This window comes from Vicugna pacos, unplaced genomic scaffold (genome assembly GCF_048564905.1).
Source record: "Vicugna pacos unplaced genomic scaffold, VicPac4 scaffold_20, whole genome shotgun sequence".
In the NCBI taxonomy this organism is placed as follows: domain Eukaryota; kingdom Metazoa; phylum Chordata; class Mammalia; order Artiodactyla; family Camelidae; genus Vicugna; species Vicugna pacos.
This window is the reverse complement of record NW_027328741.1, coordinates 39,999,253-40,009,394: the sequence shown is the minus strand read 5'-3', so window position 1 is coordinate 40,009,394 and position 10,142 is coordinate 39,999,253.

The window sequence follows — 10,142 nt, the reverse complement described above, 5'->3', positions numbered from 1 at the left end:
CGTTAGGGGGCCCACGTGGTGGGCGTCAGCTGCAACAGAAACGGATTCAGCTCTTTACTGCCAACATGGGTTAAAAGTAAAGGCCGGGGCAGGGAGGTCTGCACGGCTGCTGAGGCAAACCACAGACCCAGCTCTGAATGCCCACTGGCTGGAGCAGAGAGGAAGCTACGGCCCTTTTAGCAGTCCCTTTGCCCAACAGATCCAGGTAAGCCAGCTACTTAGGAGAAGGCCATGTTGTCCTGATACTCAGAAAAACCAGCCTCGTAAAGGGAAAAAATAGTGGCATGGATTTTAGACCCAATTCTGCCCCTTTATGAAGGCAAAGTAAAGTAAATGGCACGGGGAAGTTGAATGCAAAAAAAAAAAAATTAAAGAACCAAACGGTGACCGCTTCCTCCAACAGCGTCCCCTGCAGCTGTCACCTCCGTGGCGGCCACATCCTCACCAGTGACCGTCGGCCAGGAAGCGACGTCACGCACGTCACACAGCGACAGCCAGGAACCGCGTGCTGAGCACGTTTGTGTAAAAGCAGGAATCGAGCAAAATGCTGCAGAGTTTGACCTTACAAGTTTAAATACTCCATGAAAAGAATCCCTGAGCAGCCTACTAAATCAATTCACATCTTACTTCTTCAAAACAATGAAACAAATTTAATAAGGGCGCATTTGTCACCAAATAAAAGGAGGACCAAACATGTTCCTCAAAAGCAAGGATTTCAACAGGTATCAAACACCAGTGGGTGATGAGCTAACAAAGCAAATATTCCAAAAAATTAGAAAATAAAAAATGACTAAGATAATAGATGGATCAAAACAGCTGTTAAGTTGTTGCTTTTTAAAGCGATGGAGACTGTACGGAGGGCAATCTGGCTATTTCAAATGCAGGGTGTGCACAGCCCACATTTTCAGAAGCAACAACATGCTCACTGGGCAGTACAAGTGAAAAAGGAGTAAAGAAAAAGGAAAAGAGGAACAAGAGAAAATTAGAATCACACAAGAACAAAAATAATTTTGACTGCATGTACAAGAATTTATGTGAGTGTGTGAGGCCAGGGACGCGGGGATGGTGAGGCCCAACCTCACCTCCTGCTCAAGGGAAAGCAGGGGCCTGAGGGGAGCGGCGCTGCCGGGGGACCACAACGTGTTCAGCTCCCCTAACCAAAATTCGACCTACAAGCGACTAGGCAGCTTTTGAGCTACAAATTATTGTCGCATTTCAGTCTGGACCGTTTTACTCACTTCCACCATGAGTAGCAGGAGAGAATGAGGCTCTGCTCCTGCACCAAAGCATTGTTTAAAAAATTAATGACTGTGGAATAGTAAAAGAAACAATGGAGTAAAAGTGACTGGAGGAGAATGTGCTTGACCCGAGCTCACTGGCCGCGTTATCTCAATGACGTTCAGATGCTGGCTGAGCCCTTATGGTACCAGAATAGACAGACCCACAAGGAGGCAGGTTTAATGCGCTGAACCACTGTGGGCTAAGTACACATCCGGCTACTCCGCCAAGTCCCAAGGGCAGACTTCAAAAGGCAAAAACAAGCTGGCATTCTCTGGTGGGTCTGCAGACTCAGAGACAAGCATTTGTTGAGCAAAAATGTCACCAGTGCCTCCTATGACAAAAGAAGTGGCACTGGCGTGGGGGCTGGGGCAGGGCTCCAGGCTTCCACTGCTCACTCACCAGTCTGTCCAGGGGGAGAAGGTGGTCCCTGCTTAGGTTTCGCTGATGCACCTACTTGACTAATGTCTGGGGCCTCAGCAGGAGTTGACAGATGAGGTGAACGGAGCGAGACTCTGTGTAGCACGGTGCTGGGAGCTATGCCCTCAGCAGTGCCCAGGCTCCTAAACATGCCAGCTCATCTCCAAGAAGCAGATGGGGAGTGCGGGCACGTAGATCACAGGGCCCTGTGAGGACAAGTACAGATCATGGCCACGACATGCCTCTCCTCTTCCTTAAGCCATAGAGGTATTTCTGGGGAGGAACAGAAAATTCATCCAGAGCCTGCTAGGTGGGCTCTCGCAGGTGGGACTAGTGTCCCCTGTGCTTCTCACTCACAGGGCTGGTCTAGACATTCTTTTTATTAATTCCCTAGCATCTTCTCCTCCAACTTACCAACAACCAGAAAGTAGGATCTGATCTTAGGTAAGTTCAAGAATCACAGAGCACCACCTCCAAAGCGGGCCCGGTAGCACATGCCAGGTCTTCTGACCGCCACCTGTGGGACCACCATGAGCCCTCTCCAGACTCAAGGACCGAGGCCGTAGGCCGGGGGGACACAGCTTCCCTCACTCACCCCAGCAAAGGGGGACCACGTCTCGGCAAAGGCATCTCACCCTCTTCAGCCCGAGGGAAAACATGATAGATATACGGGGAAACAGAGCAGAAGGTGGGGGGTAGGCAGCCCAGAAGAGCTCATCTGTACTTCCGAGGCAAAGTGGGGCCATTGACTTAATCACAGGGACAAAGTGGGAATGAACATTTCCCTGCTCTGTCCCATACACCGTGATACGCCTTTCCCTGCATAAGGAGTTCATTAGGAAGTCCCTGGCGGTGTTTCTGATGTCCTAACTTGGCATGGTGGCTGTCGGGCAGGAAGAGACGGCCTGAGCTGAAAAGGTGCTGGGCCTGGGAGGCAGGTGACAGCGGCTCCAGCCGCAGCTCAACCAGCGCCTCGTTCTGCCACTCGGGGCTCAGCATCTCATCTATAAGCAAAGGGATGAGCATGTACCAGGACAGGCTGCGCAACAGAAATGAAATGAGAGCCATGTAAAGAAAGTTTCCCAGTTGCCACGTTTAAAATTTGAAACAAAGAAACAAACCAACAAACAAAAAACAAATACTAGAATGTGATTTTAAGAACAGATCTTACTTAATCTACTGTATGTAAAATACTATTATTTTGACATGTAATCAATATAGGAAGTAGAGAGATAGTTTATGTACTTTTACTAGACAAGCCTCAGCGTCTGATGTGCATTTGACCTACAGTACATCTCAGCTGAGTCCAGCCTCTTCCCCAGTGCTCCTAGCATCAGTGGCTTTGGCTACTTTATTGGACAGCAACTCCAGGGGTCCCACCATGTTCCTGGCTGTAAAGCGGGAGTAAGTGTCCACACTAACCCTAAAAGGATCTCTCTGAAATAAAGGCGGATTCACTTTGAAATGTCTGGAAACCGGCGGGCTGCACCTCCCTCCCCCCTTGGCTACAAGATTGACTTCTTCCTTGCTGATCCCTTTCTGGATGTAGGGAAGCAATCCAGCACACAGCCAAGGTGGACTGGCTTCCAGGTTAACTTACCTGCTGTCTGTGTCCAGTCCCATGAAGTCCTCCTTCTCAAACGGGATGCAGGGGAGGGGGATCTTGTCCCCAGAATTCTTGGGGCCACCATCCAGCCACTTGGACTTGAGCAAGATGAAGAGTGACTCAGTGAAGTCCTCGATCCTCTTCTCCACCACCCTGCAGTACTCTTAGATTGAAGGCAACGTCGGTGCGCGTCTGCTCGGCTACCTCCCCATGCTGCACAAAGACAAAAAGCTGAGAGTCATTAAGCGATGTGCCATACAGCTCCTCTGCATGTGGAGCTTCTCGAAGGCCTTGGCAGAGAGACATTCGGTAATGGTGACAAGGCCCACGACCTTGGGGTGTTTCTGGAAGACGCTCCACCGATTCTCGGGCACATAGCGGTGCCTGTAGTGGATACAGAGTGTCCACTGGGAGCCACAAGGGCTGATATGGCTAACCGAGGTGAGTAGCTGATAGCTGCAAAAGAAATTCTCCTCTGAGATGATCTCTATGGATTGGACCACAACGGGACGAGTCTGGTGGTCCTCAGCACACTGCACGTAGTCAGGGATGCTCATGTTGCAGGCCCTGCCGAGACGGGAGAGGAGATCGAGGTACATTCTCTGCTGTGTGCTACGGGCCCATCTGGGTTGCGGTGACCTGGTGTGTACCAGCCAGAAGACAAGGGAAGCCAAAGCAAATCCAAGGGTACAGTTTGTCCTCAGAGTCTGCATATGGCTACTGTAGCTCGGATCACATTACCCAGCTTTTGGTCTAGGCTTCCTGCCTCTGCAGAGAAAGGTCATTTCTTATTTTCTATTTCCAAGCACCTAGCAAGGCCCTGATGCAAAGTCACTGCTCAAAAATGCTGAATAAAGAAATGAACAAAGGAAATGCTTCCCCAACCCCCTTCAGCAGAATATAAAGAGAAGGACCACAGTAGGATCAAAAGATCTGGATTCCTATTCAATTTATTTGAACTCCTAAGCTTCATAATAATGGATAAGAAAACTTGCCTTGGGGTAGAGGGTACTGTTCATTGGTGGAGCACATGCTTAGCATGTACGAGGTCCTGGGTTCAAACCCCAGTACCTCATTTTAAAAAATCAAACAAATAAATACACCTAATTTCCCTCCTGAAAAAGTATTTTTTAATTCAAAAGTCAAAAAACACCTTGCAATTGACACAACATTGTAAACTTGACTATACTTCAATTGAAAAAAAAGCCTTGCCTTACAAGAATATATCTGGATTACGGATGTTTGAAAATGTAAAATGCATAGGGTACCACCTGCATAAAAGGAGGTGACTGTACACACGTTCTATCCCTCCTTTATGAGTTATACTTCCTTTGGGGGGGTTATAACCTCTCAGAGCTAATTTTCTCAGATTAAAAAATATAAACATTACTTGATTCTCAGTACTGCTGAAGAATCAGATAACCCTATGAAAGCATCTGACCCACAGAGTTTACTCAATAAATGTTTGTTGAATGAATGAATAAACAAGCAAAGTGAATGCTGCTCCCTGCCACAAACCATCATAATGGTACTGCCTGGAAATCCCAAGTCCACGTTCACCCGACTCTGCATTAACAATGTGGGTGACCTGGACAGGCCTGCGTGCTTCACGAAGCCCCAGTTTAATCGTAAATAGAAATAAGGGCAATAACACAAACCTCAAATTGTTAGTGAGTCAGTAATGAATTGTACCCCAACACTGCATGATGGAACCATTAAGAAAACTGGGCAAAGGGTCCATAGGCCCTCTCCATATAATCTCTTACTACCACATGGGAATCTACATTACATCTCAAAATTAAAAGTCTAATATTTTAAAGAGGTTATCGAGGTTAGGTGAGCTCACTGTCTCAAATAAGGAACACACAGTACAAATAGGACAATGCCCAGCCCATGAGATACACTCAGTTAACATTCCCACTGAGCCCACTAGTCCCTCCAACTTCAGAGCAAGAGGATGGGTCCTCGTGGCAACAGGCCACAGCACCTGAAGCTAACAAAGCTAATGGTGTCCACTTAAAAGAGCCCCTGTCACCACCCTTGTTCTAATTTTCTATTTGTAATTTTTTTCTTTTCATTAAATTGGAACTCCAAATTGCATAGAATTCTTACCAGATATCATGATGGCAGCCCTTCAAAACCTGACCACAGAGATCATGATGGCAGCCCTTCTTGGTGAAACAATAAAATGAAAAGCCATTTCCACAAGACCTCTGTGTAAATCTACTAGGGAACTTCATCCTGGACTGAGGAAGAGGACTGGGGAGTAGGGGGTAAACTGGGACACGGAGAAATATGGGCCACCTGTCCCACAATGGACTTTAGACTCACCCTCACCCTCCAGGAACTTCTAAATACACACAGACAGAGTGCTATGGACAAGAATTTTTTTTAAACAAATCCCTGAATCCCTAGCAGATCTTGTTTCTACCGAGACACAAATGTCTTATTTGTATAATGTTTCACAGAAGCCTTAAAATATTATCACCCCAACTTGACACATCAAGAAACTGAGGTAGAGAAGTTTATCACATTCTACAAGATTAGAGAGAGGCCACGTCAGACACCGTATTTAAATCCAAGTCCCTGCTCCGTTGCTCACACTAGAAAGTGTCACATACTGCCTCTTTCCTGCCCTCTCCCTGCAATAAATCTCTGAAGAGTCTTTTCTGTGTCACCTGCAATCAAAATCACATCAATTTTTCACAAAGAGCTATGTCACTCCTTGGAGGACATACCAAAATCTAAAGGGTTGGGTTGAGAGGAGATATTTGCATTTTCTGTTTCTCAAAGGAAACATGGCTTTAAAAGAAACTGAAAAGTATTTATCTAGTCTAAGCGCTCATTGTGCACAGAAAGAAACGGAGGCTCAGAGGAGAAGAGGAAAGGGCGTTATTAACAAATATTGCCTCAGCGCAGCACTAAGCCAGCCCTGGGCACTTCTGGGGGAGGATCTGGAAGGCCCAGGAAAATGAGTGTTAGAAAATAGAAAGAGAAGAAGAATATAAGGTCCCTTCTCTACACCACCATACCATGAATTTCCACCAAATTACCCAGTATGGGTGCAGCCAATAGTAAGGTTGTCTAAACAGGTTATTGAAACCTGGAATTCTCAACCATAGTGGAAATTCCAGCATTTACTGTGCTTTTTTCCCAGTTCAATCATCAATTCAGTGGGCATTCTGTACCAGGGACTACACGAGACCTGGAGTTCTCCCAAATAAAGATCTCTATTACCACGTGTGCAAACCACATAAAGGCAACCAGAAGAAAAGCGCCCACAGATAAGATGGAATTACTGAAACTGAAAGCAGCCAAAGAGCATATATTACTAGGAAAAATGGTGCTCCTATAAATGGACTCATGGACATAGAAAGCAAACTGTATTTAGCAGGCAGGAAAGGAGGGATTAACAGATACAAATTAGTAAATATAAAATAAATGACAAGGACCTGCTATATAACACAGGGAACTATATTCAATTTCTTGTAATGAGTTATACTAAAAACAATCTAAAACATATGTATATACATATGCATATGTTTATAACTGAATCTCTGCTGTACACCTGAAACTAACATTGTAAATTGACTACACTTAAATAAAAAATAATTTAAAAAATAAGTAAAAATAAAAGCAACGCCATTAAGAAAAAATAAAAGAACACTCTAATCCCCTTAGCTGTAGGTGGTGGAGAATTCTGGTTGTAAACACCAAGTCCACTGGATCACTCCAGCAATGGCTGTCACTCTTTCTGACCATCAGAGAGTCACTTGCTTCACTGAGGTTTCTTTTCTCTTCTGTGAAAGGCTACAGCTGCAACTAACGATGTATAGAATCTCATCATTCACAAGCCCAACAAGTAGTGAGGACTTCCCATGGGCCAGGCTCTGGACAAAGGAAAATATAGGGTCCGAAATATATTCATGGGTAGAAGAAGTTTGTGCCATAAAGACGTTAATTCTTCCTGTTTTGATAGACAGATTCATTGCAATTCTGATTAGAATTCCTACCAGATTTTTCTTGGAATGTAACAAGTGAATTTATGGTCAAGATTAGCCAAGAAATTTCTTTAGAACCACCACTGGGGAGGGGTGGATAGGTCATTAATTTCCACTGCTCTTTCTGAAGTGATAAAAACGTTCTGGAATAATAATGGTTGCACAACTGTGAATATGCTAAAAGCTGCTGAATTTTACCATTTAAATGGATGGAATTCATGGTGTGTGAACTATATCACAATAACGCTGTTATATGAAAAAATATTTCTTGACAAATATTTTTCTTTTTATACCACTAGTCTGTCCCACAATTTAAGAAAAACAAAAAACCAATACAAACAAAACTGTGCCAGGAGTTCTTTAGGACTGCAATATCCCTGGGTCTCCAAGGCCTCTGGTGATGCTGTTCCTGTTAACACACACTAGCTGGGCTGGGCTAGCTAGGGACTGTAACTATCTTTTTAAAATTGACTGTCACACGTTTCACCCTTGGAGAGGGAAGGAAGGAGGATATCACAGCTTCATGCCTTCAGCTCATTTTTAACAGAACCAAGCCCTGCTTTCACCACTGTTAATCCCTCTCACTATAAAAACACGTGACATCAACAAGCACCGCCATCATAACACCTGAAAGTGTTCAAGATACTTACCTGCGGCAGAAACACTGAGGGAGGAGACAGAAGCTTGCTCAGCACTGATGCTCCCTTTTCCCGACTCCACCAGGTGAAGCTGGGCGCTACAGCCAGAGGCTCTCAGTCCGGGGAGCAGCACACACGCCACTGAGCTGGTCCTGAGGGAGGGTGAAAGGGAAAGGAGGGCAGCCCTAGGGGGGAGGGAAAGGGGGGGTGCGGGCTGCAGCCCCGCTCGGAGGCCAGCCCCAGCACCAGCATAAGCCGCCCGCTCCCGTCCAGGTCCGCAGACCACGCCCGCCCGGGAAACAGCCCGCCCATTGGTGGGGACGGGCAGGCGGCCGAGGAGAGGAAGCCCGGGAGGAGAGGACTCGCGGGCGGGAGAGGGGAAGGGGACGCCAGCCGTGGACTGAGGGGATCCCGGCTGCGTGAGAGGTGGCAGGTGCACACCTGGACCTGGACAGCTGTGGCCGGGGCGCCGGGGCAGGTGGTGCTGTCAGAAGGGTCTGGCCAGAGAAATTCAGCTGAACACGGGCTGACTGGCGCCCTTGGGGGCTGTGAAAGGCAGATCACCCTCCCGAAGCCGCCTGAACCCTTTCCCGGGAGCCCCCCACCTTGCACTTCCACAGCCAGAAGCCCCGGCCCCAGGCAGGAACCAAAGGCCTAACGGGCGACAGAGTTGAGAAGCATTTGGGGCCAATCCCCGGCTCGGACATGGAGCTTCGAACCAGGGGACCACCAGGCACCGACAGCGCATGCGCAGGAGGGACATGGATCCTCTCTGGATTCTGCGAGAGAATGTGGGACAGCGAGGGAGGGAGAAGATGGGAGCGGGTGGAGAAGAGGGGAAAAGTGGAGGGATACAGATGGACAGGAAGAGCAGAGAAGGGATGGGTCTGGATAGGGGAGTGTCGTAGCGGAGTTGGAGAGAAAAAGCTTTACCTCTAGGGCACCCTGAGATGGCAGACCTACCTCTGTACCCTTCTGTAACCGTTCAAGTCTCGCAGCTCATGTTTTACCTCCCTGATCCAGCCCTCCATCAGATGCTTCTGCAGAAACACTACGGGGATCACACCCGTTGCCCCCATGCGGAGCTGGGTTTTCTGTTGCTCTGAGAACCAAGCACCCGCAGGTGTTGTCGCTCAGAACTTCCTTGGGAAGAGTACATATTCCCCTTTTACACGCTGGGAAACAGGCAGGAAGGATCACTGCCTTAGCTCCACTGTCCCAGGTGTTGGGCTGGCGGGGAGTGGTGTGGTACAAGATCAGAGCCCCAGACAGAGCAGACTGCCTGAGTGTTGGTGCATAGTCCCCATCCCTCCTGGGTAAACCATACCCCAACCTAGTGGAAACATCAAGGGCTCACAGTGGTTTCCTGGGGGTGGGAGAGCTGTCCTCATGTGAAGGAAAAGTCCAGCTGGGCTAACAAGCTAAGTCACAAATCTAAGTGTGATAAGTGTCGGTTTACTGATCTAAGTTCTGCTGGGCTATCTCGTAAATCTGAAGTTTAGTGTCAGTTTATTGGGCTAACAACCTAACTCGTAATTCCAAGCTCAACAAGTGTCAGTAATGTGAACTATTACAAATTGATAAGCTCCAGTGTACTGATTCCTTGCATTTTGTTCTTTGAGTCTTATTGGCTAATATCCCCTTACTTGTATTGAAGTCTTTAAAACCTCATGTGCACGTCTTGGAGGTGCTCAGAAATTCGGAGCAGAAGCCCCTCTGAGCCCGCCGGCATAATAATTCTGAGTACTCCAGCACTCCGATTGGTGCTTGTTTCTTGGCTGGCCTGTTTCCATAACACTCAGCTCCAGTGCCCTGCTTTCTAGGTAGATAGGAGTGTTACCAAGTCCAAATTCATACTCCTCAGTGCAGGACAGGCCAATAAGTTTGGAAACCAGATGTTGGGGCTTGGAATAGCAAGTTTCTGTAGACCTAGTTGGCAAACTAATGTTCTGGAAAACCATCTCCCCAAGTCACAATTCAGGCTCCTTTCCTACGCGCTTGGTTGTTGCAAACTTCTTAGTGTAGGAATTCCTTCTTGTTAGAATCCTTTGTTCTTACAGCTATCTGCGTGGGTCAGATCCCTGTAAATCTCCAACAAAACAAACGTTATTTTCTATTCTGCAAATTGCTATCTTTTAATGAATGAAAAAATTTTAAATATCCTTAAAGGTCAGAGCTTAAGAATAAGCTCTCCTGTGT